Consider the following 12,459-nt stretch of genomic DNA (forward strand, 5'->3'; position numbering starts at 1 on the left):
CATCTCTTTGTCTACAAAGTATTAAGAAAGTTATCTGCCCATAGAGCTATTGAGAGAATTACATAAGCTATTATAGTCAAATATTATTTTTGCAGCTTTGTATTCATAAAGAGAATCCAATTTGACACTGAAGTAGTCACTGGTTTAGTGCTATACTCAATCTATCACTGCGCTTTCAAAAAATATATTGTAAAATATTGTGGTCATGCAAAATAAAGGAACTCATTTTTGAGGCAACCTGAATGTGAGTATAAGAGAAAATATAAAGGACTAGATGCCTGAATTACCATTAGCCACAGGGGACATCTAAAGAACTCCCTGTTACAAGAAAATATATGAGAATAATGCAAGAATGGCCTCAATGGACAGAAAACTAAGTTTAATGTAATATAACTTATGAGTAATTTCTTCTCTACTCATGGATGATATAATTATATATGTAAAGAATTCCATTCAATCTTTCAAAATCTCCTAGAAACAGGAGTGTAGCAAGGTCACAGGATATGAGACCAATACACAAAAGTCAACCAAGTTCCTGCACAATAGCAATGAGCCGTAGGAAATTAAAACTAAACTGTAAACACAGATATAAATGGATAATGCATAATCATTTAAAACAGCACTAAAAGGAGACATGTGCATGAATTTTACAAAATATGTGCAGGATATCTATTCTAAAAACTTAAAAATATGAATGAAATATGTCAACCAAGATCCAAATAAATGAAGAAATATCATTCTCATGGATTAGAAAACTCAATATTGGTAAGCTATAGATTCTTTACAATCAAATTATACACTCAATATAATTTAAATCAAAATCACAGTAACTAGATATAGAGAAGCTGATTGTAAATTTTGTATATTAGTTTTTGTAACAACTTTACTCATAATTTCCCCAAACTTGAAAAAAATGGAATTGTGAATCAACACCTGATACATCCACACAATGGCAAACTCCTCAGAAATGAAAAGTAATGAACCACTGATTTCATATAGCAGCATGATTCTTAAATTTCAGGTTAATTGTTTCCCTCCAATGTTAGTTCTGTGATAAGATAAAAAAAAAATAGTTAATTTGCACTTTGTCCATCTTTTATTTTCTTCTTTTAAGAGTAAAAGCATCTGAGTATGGTGGTACAAGCTGTAATGTCAGCACTTGGGAGACTGAGGCAAGAAGATCACTGCAAATTCCAGGCAAGGCTGGGCTACATAGTGAGCTCAAGGCCAGCCTGCACTCCAAAGCAAGACCCTGTCTCAATAAAACAAAAACAAATAAACAAAAAAGGTGCAAGAAAACAATACTTTTTTCAACTTTCTACTTCTTTAAATTGAAACTTTGCTCGTTTTATTTAGCCTTCTTATATTTTTTAATGTATACAAATATTTTAAGTAATAGTTTTTGTCCTTTCAATTTGTCTTTTTGTGATTTAATTTTTTGTATCTTCTATTTTATATCTTGATCTCACTGTCTGGTGATATGAATTTACCTTTGCCTTGAGTAGTTTCTTTTGTCCCCAGTTCTGCCCTTGCTATTTCTGCTTCTATCAATGAATCTCAAACAATAGAGGGTTGATGTGTTCATAAATTCCTCAGCAGGTAAATTCAACAAATCCAAAAAGCCATTCAATTTTAAACATATCAAAATAATAAATAATAATGAAAGAAGACATTTTGACTTAAAATATATTGTTTTAAAAACAAATATAAATTTTTAAAATGTCAATTACAGTAATACCTTGGTTCACAAACACATCTCTTCACAAACAATTTGGTTCTCAAACAAAAGAGTTCAAAGAAATTTTGCTTCAGTTCATAAACTCCACATTGAGTGACAAACACAACTGTGGCCATCTCCCCCACACAAACACAGACACAGCCATCTTCATGAACTGAGGTACCACTGTACTAATATTCAAGTGCAATAAAAAATTTTAAATTGTATGACACAAAATAAGCCCGAAATTAAGTAGGTTATGAAATAGGCAGAAAACACTGTAAACACTAAGATTGGAGTTGAATGATATGTGATGATTGACACCTCATGTAATCAAAACAGATTAGTGATAAACTATTCTCTTAATAAGTTATGATGCACTTTCACTTTCAAATTTGCATTTCAGCATTAACATATGGTGATTAAATCACATATCAAATATGTACTTTAGATTAAAAGTTATAAGATTTTGAAAGTTATGTTCTGGCTTCTAATGTTGCTGGCCACCAGAACGGAACAGAAGACAAAAGTCTGATTTTCATAGTGATGATCCAGAGACATTTCAAAATATAAGATGTCATCCAAAGTGCTCTTATTTCATCCAGGGAATTTTGAAAAAAAATCTAGAAAGAAAATGATCACATGGAAGGTGGATACCTGGTGCAAAGAGGCCTTGAGAGTTTCTGAATTTGTTTAAGCTGTTTTTTTCTCGAAGGTAGAAATGATATAGACACACAAACAAAAAAAGTCCACGCTAACTACTGAGGACATATTTTTAAAAAGTGAAAGCAAAGAGATTTAGAAGCAGATGACAACAAAATAGACTTACAGGCCCACCATAAGTAAGACGAAGAGATGTGAAGCTATGGGACAAGCGTTCAAAAGAGTTCCCAAGAAAATAATTCAACTAGTTATATTCCCAAAGGTCTGTTATAATGACATGGCCTAATGGTACTGAATCTTATAGTTAAACCTTCATACATTTGTGTTTGCCATTTCATCTTAATTTTCATAATCCATCTGTGCTCCTGACATACGTTCTACTAGACTTCTTCCACTTTTTTTTTTTTTTTGTACCGGGGATCAACTCCTTGCGCTTGCGCAGCAGGAGGCGAAACTACTGAGCTAAATCCCCAGCCCTCCTACTTCCACTTTTTAAAGGTCATATTTATGTTTATTTGGATCCAAAGCTGATTTGTCATTACTTTTTTTCTGATACTGGAAATTAAACTCAAGGCCTTCATACTGAGTTACATTACTTAGCCCCTAACTCATTTCTCTCTCTCTCTCTCTCTCTCTCTCTCTCTCTCTCTCTCTCTCTCTCTCTCTCTCTCTCTCTCTCTTGTCTTGCTACGTTCCCTAAACTGGGCTTGAACTTGGAAATCTCCTACCTAAGACTCCCAGAGAGCTAGGATTATAGGTACTGCCATGCCAGTACCAGCATTCCAGGGCGTGCTGAGTTGCCCTTTCTTCATGCAGATTATATCCACATTTTTAATACCCAATTGATATCACTCATCTTTCAGAGAGCATTCAAGTCCATCTCTTTCCCCTCAAGAGTATTAATTCCCCTCTTTTCTCTCCCCATAAGAATGTATTTTCTATTTATCTCATATTAAATCTGTGCATTTTGGCTTCTGTTAGCCAAGTAAAACTGAGAACATTTAAAAGAGCAAGGGCAACAACCTTTCTTGCCTTTGCAGTACTTAATTTACAATGCCTCATACAATATTTGGTATGGAGCAAGATACAGCCTCAACTGTCAGTTGTATGCTTAGATAAATTCCCCCTTGTCTTGTCAAACCCCACTAGCAAAAGACTGGAAGATTTGTCATAGGATTTGCTATTGTGCTGTATGACTATAATGAGAGATTATAGAATGGGAGACTAACTCTGAAGTGGATAATGTCCATTAACAAGGGCAATCAGTAATCCAGTTGCCTGGTATTACAATCCTTGTGCAGCAATGGGGAAAGACAAAGCCTAACAAGGGATATAATTGTTAATAAGGCAGCAACACACTCAGAAGTCAATTTTTACTTTAACAATATATTATAACAATATATTATATTTAACAATATGTTGTTAAAACCTTTACTGCAGTCTGAACATGATTTTTTGAACTAATTTTTCAAACAGTTTTAAGAACTAATTTTTTTTGCACATATATCACTGTGGTATGATTCTTTTAATTCTTTTTTGTCGTTGTTAAATTATTTTATTGGTACATCTTAGGTATACAACACAATTACGTTTCTCATTGAGAATTGTACCTTTACATAATGCATCTTGGTTCTTATTTTTTCCCCATTTCTAGCCTTCCCTTCACCCCCTCCACCCTTCCCTATTTACAAAGACTTTATTTCCATTTTTTCCACTTCTCATCATTTTTCCTTTCCCTTCTTTCCTTTCCCCTGCCCCTCCCACTACCCCTACCACTTTGGACCTTTTCTTCCTATTTTGCATTATCAATTATTCATTCTAATCATTGGTGCATTTTAGGTATACAATATAATGACATCCATCATTGGAAATTTCACCTTTACATAATCTCTCTTGGTTCTTATTTCTCACCCTTGCCCAGCCCTCCCTTCAACCCCTCCATTCCTCCCTATTTACAAAGATTTTGTTCCTATTTTTCCATTTTCTCATATTAATCCCATTCCCTTCTATCCTTTCCCCTACCCCTCCCACTTCCTTCCCCTTTGCCCCTTTTCTTCCCATTTCACATTACCTATTTTAGTCCTTACATTTTAGTCCTTTACATTTTAGTCCTTATTTACACTTTCAGTTTCTCACATTAGAGAAACTATTCTGTATTTATACATGTGTGTCCTATTTATTTCACTTAAGAGTATCGCCTTTTATTTTCTTTCTTGTCTTACTTTTAATAATAGCATTACCTAAGTTTAAGGGTCTGTGGCTGCCCATCTACATACATAGAAAAGCCACCTATGTAGCTTTTCTAGCTTTCTTGATGCTCTGTTTGACAGTGTAATAAAATCCTAGCCAAAAAAAATACCTAGCCAATGGGATATAATCAGACTTCATGCATACAACTTCCACAATACATTTTTGGGGGTTTTACTTTTTTATTTATTAATACATATTTTTAGTATGTAATGTTTACAGTTCTTGTGGGGAGTTGGTCTATGTATATAATACATTTTTTTTGTATTTAACTTTAGTTTATTATTTATTTTTATTAGTACATGTTGGTAGTACATAAAGTTTACATACCTGGGGAGTAACTGGTACATGTACATAGCACATCTTACTATAATACATTTTAATTCCTTTTCTTCATCCGCTTTCCCCAATCTCCCTCCCCTTCCACCCACTTTTTGATCCCTTTCATTTTTTGTGTATGTGTTTGCAATACATGATGGTTATATTCCTTACGTGGAGTTAGTACACTATGTAAAATATCTCAGTCCATTTTTTATTACATTTTTGTGAAGAAACTTTATCCCCCCCCAATATCTTCTATTTAAATATTCCTGTGAACAAAATGCATGTATGTTTCCGTGTGATAGCTTTGAATGGTATCCACAAATAGAAAATAACAAATAACAAATTAGAAAATAACAAATTAGAAAAGTCTTCAATTCCTGAATATCCTTTTAGACCATAGCTACCTATACACCTAGAGAATTTGTCTCCTTCTATTAAAAGAGAAATCATCTTCCTCAGTATTGAACACTTGCATCTCTTAGAGTATTTTGTTCAGAAAAGATTTTGGCTATTGAATTGTGAATTCTGATGATGACATTTTAAATATGTTTACTATGGATCAAGAGGTTGCCTGTTGGATTATGTGCAATAGCCTCTTTTTGCCTTCCATTATGTAGCTTCCCAAGTATTTTCACAGATCTGGAAAGTACATGTGTATACACCCTGCCTAAGCATATAGAACTAAGAAGAAATAATACAAATCTTAAAATGACTAATACAATTAATTAAAAATTAAAATAGAGAACGAAGTATCATTCTATTCCTATATTCTATTCCTATAGTTTTTACTTTTTTTCTCAAATTTTATTCTTAAAATGTGAACTGTGGACTTTAATGATGACCTGTTCTGAATATTTTGGGGAGTAGAGTATGGAAATAGGTCCCTCCAGAACAGTGTCAGGGCATGTTATGAAAAAAAAGAGTCTTTACCCCTTTAGTTTTGTGAGTACACTCGAAAATATTTCCTCACCAGACACCAAATCTGCTGGCACCTTGATAATTGCTCTTACAGAATTAAGAGAAATACATTTTGGGGTTTTTTTTTAAATCTCTGAGTTTTATACTTTATTAGAGCATCTTGAATAGACTGAAATAAATGGGAGTTAGGTGCTTTTAAATTCAAGTCGTTGGAGAACTCCTAATAACTTAACATTCACAATTTGTCCTTTAATTCTCACTAGAGCAAAAGGAAAAAAATAAATTGTGACCTAGTAAATTTCCAATATATGATATGCAAAAAATTGTATTTTGTCTATGCAATAATAACAAATAAAAATTAATGTCTGAAAAATGTTCTCAGTTATTATAAATTTTATAAAAATGACTGAAAATACATCTCATTAATGAAAACAGTCCTAAAATTTCAAAATTGTTAAATTTTTCTTTACTCAATTTCCATATTTTAATCATAAGAAATTTACTGCAGGAAAGATCACTTGGGGAATATAAAATATTCATTACTCAATGGAAATAGTCAATAAAAATTTCTAAGAAAGGAGTTCAAAATAGACATGAGTTCTCTGGATTGACTATTTGATGTATATATTCTTATAGAAGTTTCACAGGTAACAGTACAAATAAATATAAATAAATAACTAGAAGCTTCTCTGAAATTAACCTGATATCCCTAACACTGTGAAATGTACATACTTTTAACTAAGTATTTGCTAGAAACTTAAAGCTATACATTTTTGGAAGATAATTTAAGAATCCTGAAATCATCGCAAAAATTAATTTTTAAAATTCTTGTCATGCAATTTCATATTCTGCAGTGTAATTTGTAAAAACTACACTGAATTCTGCATATAGGACTGAATGAAATTAATTTTCAATTCTAATTCTGCAAAGATTTAACAGTGATAGTAAGTTTTCAATGAAACATATATGAAACAGTTTTTTATTTCTTCACACCTGTAACCTAATTAATGAAGTGCTTATTAATTAATTGGAAGATATTCAAATAAGTTCGAAATCAATTTAAATATAAATTATTTAAAAGTTCTGAAACAGGCTATTAAGAGAGTATATCCATGATGTAACCTAAGTCTTCACTTGAAGTTTCATTAAATATCTTCCAAGACATACTTTAGTATCCATCCATATCAGCAATAGTTTCAATAAATATGATTGTAAGAAGAAAATATGGACTCAAAGGCTCATATAACTCATAAGTTTCCCAAGCCAATGAATACATAATAGAGCAAGAATATTTTGTCTGGCTGTATTATTCATATTCACATTTTTGGATTTCTATGGCCATTTTAATATACTTATAAGCTATGAAATGTCAACTTTACATTAGGGAGGATAAATTAATGCAGGATACTCCTATTTCTCTAATGAAGTATATAAGACTTTGAATTGGGTGAAATAGCTTCAAATTACTGAATTCTCTTTTTGGCATTTAAAATTATTACTATATTTCAATGATTATTTTTGATGAGACCAAACTATATTTATTTTAACAGAATTTAAAACCTCAAATTACCACAATTTCAAATTAACAGATCAAAAATAGATTTTATGTGATTGTCTGCCCTACCTTATGACTTATAGGTAAAAGAGAAATGATCAAAATCAGATGTCATTTCAGGTTATTGAATTGTATACAAAATAGGGAAACTGACTAATTCAATGAAAATATAGGCTAGTGAAAACAATTTATTTCATTAGTAAATTTTCCTAATGTTTCCACAAGAAATGTACAAAATAAATGTTGCAATGCTATCATTTTAATTGTTTCCCCAGGGTATCTGAGAATCTATAGGCACAATATAAAATCATAGTAATATTTGTGGTTAATTTTGAGTTTAAACTATATTACTCAATTATATTAAAATAAAATGCAATCTAGGAAAAATTCATGTTACATGCCACCTTAATGCACATGTCTAAATTATTTGTTTCCCTCTTACCCAGCTAAGAGAAAATACCACATGCAGTATTTTAGATAAGCACTAGACTGCTGACATGAAGCTAAAATCTTATTTCATCAAGAAAAGTTTTGGCAGGGATGATGCATCATCTCCTTCCATGAGAAGTTGTCAAGAATTCCTACTTTTTGATACCTCAAAAACATGATTTCTTTAAAATAAAAGAGTCAGGCTTAAGACTTCAGAATGTGGAGATTCTGGCTTCTGTACAAAATGTAAAAATCTGAGATCATAATGTTACCACTTTTACAACAAAAAACAATTTGGATCCTCCGTCAATATACAACTTTTCTTGAAATTATCAGACAACTTGTTAAACATTTGACATGTTAATTACAACATATATGTCCCCATAAACTGTATCTTTTCTTCCTCTAAATTAGGATTTTTAAATTAAATATTCAATTAAATGAATGAGTGGAGAAATAAAATTGAATTGCCACATTTTATATATTTAACAAAGTAAGTATATGTTTATCACAAATATAATAACATAATTTCAATTCTCAGGTTTTCTGAAAGGACTTTATTTCTGAAAAATAATTATTAAAAACATTTTTGTTCAATTTTTAAAAATTTATTCAGTGATTACTTAGCAACTTCCCAATATCAGGTACTACTGAAGTAGGCATAGAGAATAAAATACTAAAATGTGAATACTTTGTTTTACACAACTTTGAGTCTAGAAACATGCATATATAGTAATGAAAATAGAGAAATATGTAATTCAAACACCTTGAAGATTTAGGAGGTAAACATAGCAAATTCAGTTTTTCTTCACCTCTCTGCTTTATTTATTTTGTTGGTTTTGGTTAGAATAGTAAATATTGAAAAAGAATTTGTTCAATACCAATACATTTCTTATCCCCATGTAAATGTTAAAAATAAACCAATATAAATAATTATCAAATGCATACTTAAATTTCATCTTTATGTGAATAATTCATTCAATAGGCAAAAAATACAATTCATCATAACCCAAGATTAAATTTCCTTATTTGCCTGGTATAATGACATCAACATATGCAATTATTTCCTTCTGTATTTTTAAGTCTTTATGTCCATCAACTTCCATTTTATTATAGTATGAAAATGCATAATGTTTCAAGGTCTACAGATGATAAGAGAACACATATTGAGTCCATCCTGTATGGCAGCACTATGACAGTTGCTCAGGGCAAAATATCCCCTTCATTCAATTATAGACGAGAGCTGAAGTTTCTAATACATCTGGGATATGTGACAGAATTGCCCAGGTATGAAATTCACTTTAAATGTTGTTGCACTGAAACTTCTAAAATAAGGTAAAATTATATGTATTTAAAGCTACTTTAAGTGAACTATTAATTTTTTCTTCTGAAATAAAAAGTAAGAACAGTTGATTCCTGGCTTCACTTCTTTTAATCATTTAGAAGAATCAAGTACCACAACTAAACACATTCTAAAAGTAACATAAATGAAGCAGTTTGTTATGTTTATCTTCATGACATCCACTAATCAGAGACACAACTTGTCCTCAAAGTCAACCACTAAATAGAAGTATCCCTAATGATAACTGATTGCAAGCAATCTATAAGAAGATAAAATTATCTCCAACAGATATAATTCTTATCAGAAATTGGCTATACAAAATTTAATGTTTCATTTCAGTTATAACTCAAGGCTTTGGAAGGAAATGCATTCTCTTCTGTCTAAAGTTTATCTCTCCTTTAGTGTCTTTCAGAAAGTACATTGCTAGAAAATAAAGATACAGTACTTTTCCATTCCCCTAAGATTTCCTGTACCAAAGAGATGAAATATTTGGGAAAAATTTCCACAAAAAAAGATGTAGCTAGCTAATATATAAATGGAATATTTCTTTGTAGAAGCATAGGTTAAAATAGAATCAGATTTGTGTCTTTGCCTTTTGATAAGAATTTTAAGAGGCAATAACATTTGCTTTCTGAAAGTAAACTCTTCATATTTTTCATAATTGTCAAGGGGATACTGAGCTAGATCCTAAAGATAGATCAGCAAAAAATAGAGAAATGTTTTATGGACTTTTAAAACTACTTTGATCCTCAGTTCTTTCTCAAAATTCTATACCTCTAAGAACTCATCCTTCAATTGTCATCACTGTGGTGAAAACTACTAAATGTGCTTTTCTATTTTTTTCTTGCCTAAAATGTTCCTAACTTTCTACATTTTTTCTACTTTCATCTTCTCACCCAAATACAACATACCTAACATTCTGTTGTACATTTTCACTTGAATGGACTTTCATTCCTCAAAGTCAACCACTCTGAAATCAAATTCAGCATCCTTTCAACATCTTTTAATACCACCATTTCTATAGAAATCATTCTTGTGATCTCCCTATCATATTTCATGTTTCAATTTGTCCATGAAGAGTTAGCAGTCTCAGAAGTCTTCCCCTTCTCAGAATGTCCACTGAATTTAAAATGCATCAATGTGTACAATTTTGATATTTTTGTGTAATAAATTCAATTTTAAAATAATTTGAAAACTAATTTTTAAAATGCATGTAATATTAAATACAGCTTATTTTGTTCCCAAATGTTTTCAACCATATAGAACTTAGCTGTGAATATTATGTGTAAATTGTTTTACCTAGGTAATCATTAATCCTTACCAAATCCTTTAAGTAGAATTTATAATTCCCATTTTACAGATGGTTCATTAAGACTGAGAATAATTTCTCTCCCAAAAACAAAAACTATAATTTGAATTCAGTCTTACTCTGATTTGTAATTTGAAGAACCTTCTAGATAATATGGTTTCTGATAATTTTTCCAAAAAAATTACTTTTTAAAAACTCTATACCACTCCAAAAGCTGAATAAATGCTTAATAAATGTTGGTTTGTTGGTAAATTAATGAATGTGAATCTTGCAAAAGGAAACAATTTTATTTAATAATAAGTAAGGAAACATCAGCTGGCAGGGATAATAATGCTATTTTGCATATATAAATATATTTCTGGTTATTTATACCACAATTAAAACTTACTGAATCATATACAATATGTAAAAGTAATAAAACCTTGTTGCATCTAGTGGTTCTGGGGTCTAGGGATCCCCAGATTCACCCTAGCTGTACTTGTCTCTCACTGTCACTTAGAAAGAGAAAGGGGAGACAGATGAGAAGACCAGGGCACAGCAATTTTATTACAGGTCTTCCAAGAGGAAGCTGTTCAAAAGCCACTCTGGGAAGTGGAGGAACCAGAGCTGGAACACTGCTTAATCTGAGGCTATGGTCTGTTTTATGAGGTAGAGGCCCTTTCTCCATCCCCTCTGAGGGTCACTATTGATTGGCTATTGGACTTTTTGATAGGCTGCAAGTTTTGGTGGGCAAATAGAGAATTTCAAGTGGAGAAGTAACTAACTAAAAGGGGACCTTAGGCAGGTCATTGCCAGCTAACAGAAGCAGGTAGGTGTCAAATCATAGGCTGTCAGCTCAGCTGTTTGCTGCCATTTAGAGATTATTTCCTTTCTACTTTTTAAAGGGCCCTGGCTCCCTAATCTAACCCTACCTAAGGCTCCTGACTGTCCCTACAATCTGAAATCAAATGATGGGTTTCCAAATATCAACATGTGAAAATACATAAAATACAATATTGGAGAATGTGGAGAAGGATATCACTGATTAGTGTTAAATTGTATAGAGTGTCCCTTGCATAATACCATTAGTTAATGCAACCACTGTAGTAAAATATCAACCTTAAGGAGCCCTGATGGTCTTTCCATACACTCTTTTGCACCTTAAGAGAATGTATTCAACAAGTGGCGTTTGAAAAACTAGATAATGGTTTGCAGAAGATTGAAACTGGACCTATATCCCTCACCATGTACTAGATTAAAATCAAAATGGATCAAAGATCTAAGCACTAAAACAGAAATGTTGAATCTATTGGAAGACAAAATAGGTCAAACCACAGAAGCCATAGATGTAGGAAAGGATTTTCTAAATAGAGCCACAATTGCTCAAGAAATAACAGCAAACATCAACAAGTGGGATTACATCAAATTAAAAATCTTCTCTACAGCAAAAGAATCCATTAGTGGTATGAGGACACAACCTACAGAATCAGAAAATATTTTGCCAGCTATTCCTTAGACAGAGCAGAAATATCTGAAATATGTAAAGAACTAAAAAAAAATTAGATCATCTAAAATAAAAGACCCAGTCAAGAAATGAGCAAGTGAAATGAACAGATACTTCACAGAGGAAAAAGTATAAATGGCCTACAGATATATTAAAAACTGTTCAAGATCTCTGCCCATTAAAAAATGCAAATTGAAGGAAGGCTGAGATTCATTTCACTTCAGAAAGCATTACAATCATTAAGAAATCAAAAAATAACAAATGCTCCTGAGGCTGTGGTGAAAAAGGGACCCTCCTACATTGTTGGTGAGAATGTAAATTAAAACAACCATTATGGAAATTAGTATGGAGATTTTTCAAAGAACTAAAATTAGAAATTCTATATGACCCAGTGTCTCAGTGTGTGATCATAGCAATGCAGAGGATGAATGATTACTAGGAAAAAAAGACCCAGTTCATCCACAGAGAGACC

The sequence above is a fragment of the Heterocephalus glaber genome, unplaced genomic scaffold (assembly GCF_053883595.1).
Source record: "Heterocephalus glaber isolate CG9 unplaced genomic scaffold, H.glaber_assembly_v1.0 deba00001504, whole genome shotgun sequence".
Lineage (NCBI taxonomy): Eukaryota > Metazoa > Chordata > Mammalia > Rodentia > Bathyergidae > Heterocephalus > Heterocephalus glaber.